This window comes from Miscanthus floridulus, chromosome 13, assembly GCF_019320115.1.
Source record: "Miscanthus floridulus cultivar M001 chromosome 13, ASM1932011v1, whole genome shotgun sequence".
In the NCBI taxonomy this organism is placed as follows: domain Eukaryota; kingdom Viridiplantae; phylum Streptophyta; class Magnoliopsida; order Poales; family Poaceae; genus Miscanthus; species Miscanthus floridulus.
The window spans coordinates 80,534,581-80,538,244 of NC_089592.1; the positions used below are offsets into that span (position 1 = coordinate 80,534,581).

The window sequence follows — 3,664 nt, forward strand, 5'->3', positions numbered from 1 at the left end:
AAACGAAGGTTCCTTTGTTTGTTCTTGTTTTCTTCAACCCCTAGCTTGAATGACTTGTTTATTCAGAACCACAGTGATATGGTTCTTGTGTCTTCTTTACTTCAAATCCTCCCTGCATATATCTGTGCGATTTAATTTTTGGGAGAGCACTGAAGCAATACTCAGTTCTATATCTTTTGAACTTAGTCAGGATGCTTTACTCTTGTACAGTGCAACTCTGCATATCTCTTATAGATTGAGCATAGATTTGCTGGATTTGAAGTTATTTCGATGCTTTCTTGAGGCAGGGCCAACAGGATCCGAAGATGATGATACAAGTTTCACACTGACCGTGGAAACATTTAAGCTTCGAAGAGCTCTCTGCTGCAACTGATAATTTCAGTAAGAACCTCAGAATAGGCTCAGGGGGCCAAGGCATAGTCTATGAAGGCCACTTACCCAGCATTGGACAGTTCAATTTCTGCTATGTGCCATAGTAATGCATACATCTTAAAACATTGTCACTGTGTCACCATTGAGCTGATCGTGTATATACTTTTCTGTTTTGCATTTTCTGCATTCTGTCTTATATCAAATGATGTGCTGAACTTGACAGACTACACATATCATGTGTTAGGAATAGCACCTGTAGGTTGTTGCAGCTGTCACAAGTGAAACATCTAAAAGAAACCTCAATCCATCAGATTAGAACAAGAAAACGTTATGTTCAAACTGCGAAATTTGATTCTGCACCCAGAATTTGCTACTTGTCTTGGATGGTTACTACTATAATTTCTGTTTGTAATAGTTTACTGTTTGTTTGAACCAGGTTGCCGTCAAGCGGTTGACATCCCTTGATTTTGCCTATAAGCAAAGGGCGTTTCTTAGGGAGGTCTATGTGCTCAATTCCCACCCTCACACATTGTGAAACTGCTCGGTTGCTGTTCTGAGGGAACAGAACGGCTTCTTGTGTATGAATATGAAGAGGGGGGGGGGGGGGGGGGGGGGGGGGGGGGAGACTTTGCATCAACGTTTGAGTGGTGAGTTATCCCATCCGGCACTCTTTATCTGTTACCTATGGATCCTTTAGTTATATGAATTGATAAGATTTTTGGCTGCCTATGTACTTGATTATAGTTAATCAGGAAATGAATCAACAAATCAAGTAACACATCTGTTTCAAATTAGCAATTGGTGCGATTTGACGGAAGCGAGCTGGATGCCCAGAAACAGTGCCAATAAAGTGATAACCACTCTCATATACATACTGATAAATCCATCTTTCAGGAAGCTACAGTGGTCTCTTCCATTGTGCAGCTTTGATTATGAAACGCAAACAGTTCCTTCATTTTCTGGGCTGCTCTGTTTGCCAACTGAACTCGAGGGCAACATATAGAGATAATTCCACCATTTTAAACCACTCGATTTTCCGTCATCTATACCGCTTTATTCTATATTTTGCAGAGTGCACTTGTCAGGCCAATTTGGATCTTTTAGATATAGTGGCTAAATGTACTCTAGGCTCCTTAAAGTTAAACTTTATTTGTTTACTTAGGAAAAATGTAGCTCCAGGAATAAAACTGCAACCCCGTTGGTGTTATGTATGTGTGAACATGTGCACGTAGTATATCTAGAGAAAAAGGAAAAGGAATTTAACATCTTTTACATTAGAGTGCTGCTGATTGTGTGTGAAAGCATTCTTTTTCTCATTTTGATAATGGTTGCTTTTGAATGTTTTAGTTTTGTTATTTACTAAGTTCTAATGCTCAATCCTAGCCACCCCCCCCCCCCCCCCCCCCCCCCTCTCCCCACCCAAAAAAAAAAGATCTGATGCTCAGTTTTTTTTAATAACTGAACTGAACGGTTGCAGAGTTGGACTGGTATACAAGAATGAGAATTGCACGTGATGCAGCTACGGTTCTGAAGAAACTCCATCTTGAATCTGATCCACCAATCATCCACAGGGACTTTAAATCAGACAACATTTTATTAAGCAGGGACCTTAGTCCAAAGATTTCTGATTTCGGGACCGCTAAAATTGCCCCAGCTGGGGATGAGCTTATTGCAGTAGCATCTGGAATGGTGGGAATGGTTGGATATATGTCACCAGAGATTGCTAATCAAACAAACCCGACAGTCATGTCAGATACCTACAGTTTTGGGGTTGTGCTGTTGGAGCTCATTACTGGAAAGACTACCATTGATGAGAGTAAAGAAGGAGAGGAACGGAATCTAGTTTACTGGGTATGCTTCTTGTTTCCAGCAATATATTTAACTTTTTTTTTTCCCTATTCAATTGTTTACTCCTGTACCTAACTTGTTAACTTTTTTGTGATGGGATTAAAAGACAAGTTTTGGAGCTGATTATGTTATTAAAGAGCAAGTTTTGGAGTAGTGGCTCATTTGACTGTGTTTGGAGGTCTAACAAATCTTTGGACAGCCTAAGGCTGAAAAATCGTTTCAGGAACTAATGAAGATATATAAACTGATGGGCATGTTAGGCATACATGTGGTTTATCTGTTACTTATCTGAAGACAAATAATACTGGAGAGAGTTGTCGGTACATGTACTGTTCATATTATAATTGGCCTGGGAGAGTGCCGCAGCTGGTTGTGTACATTACTCCACTTCATAGCAAGTATCACTTGTATCTTAGATCATCATTCTGGAAATGAAACTGTTGCATCAAACAGGCAAATTTGAAAGAACTGTCAGAAACTACTGGGAATAGGGATTCACTTCAGGTCGTCTATGGATGGTCGAAAATAAAATCTTTTCTGGAACTAATGGAGATATATAAGCTGATGGGCATATATATCACACAGTACTTGTCGGAAGATAAATAATACCCGAGAAAGTGTTTGGTACCATATACAGTTTGTTCTTCATTGTCTTGGAGATGTGCAGTAGCCAGTTGTAAACTACTTACTGCACTTTGTATCAAGTACCTGATGTCATTTCTCCCAAGATTATCATTCCTTGGAGGTAGGCGGCTACGCGGCCCCAGTGAGCGGTTGCGCTGCCCTCGTCGGTACTCGATAGGGCGGGTGGCACCCGTGGTGGAGGCAGCAGAGGCGGCCATCCAGGCCAGCCCAGGCGTGGCGTGGCACGACCGGCCCGACGCACAGCCGTAGCACGCACGGCCAATGCGGCTAACCCGACGGCTGTCCGATCGGGGACGCGCACCAGGGGCGCATCCAGAGCGAGGAGCAAGAGGCGCGGGTGGGACGCGCGACGGACAACGCCGAGAAGCGAGCGGCGCGGGATGGGGTGCGCGGCGGGAAAACACGGCAGCGGTGATGCGGAGCGGACACGCCACGTCCGCGTCCTAAGGAAAAGCGCCTACCACTACCCGTAAGCCGCTACTGCTACGGATCGGATCGTAGGCCAATCACCGACTGAAACGACCGGTCGTGCCATCATGCTCTGCGGCACGCCGGCACCTACCATTTGCGCGGCTGGCCGGCCGTCCGTCCCTTCTCCTCCCCTTTATTTTGTTGCCACGACCACGACGAGCCCGCCAGCCCTAGACACGCGCACTATCTCTACTACGGTAACGGAGTCATAGTGTGACAGTACTAGACGCTAGACAGTGCACCACCCCTGGCCCCAGGCCAGGCCTCCTCGTCGCAAAAAAAAAAGGCCAGGCCGCATCCAACAGTGGACGATCCATACATATGCCAG

General features: G+C 44.7%; 1 pseudogene; it reads left to right on the plus strand.

The window, feature by feature from the left end:
• The first annotated feature begins 799 nt into the window (after positions 1–799).
• LOC136500137 (probable serine/threonine-protein kinase PBL23) lies at positions 800–2,951 on the plus strand (annotated as a pseudogene).
• The last annotated feature ends 713 nt before the right edge of the window (positions 2,952–3,664 follow it).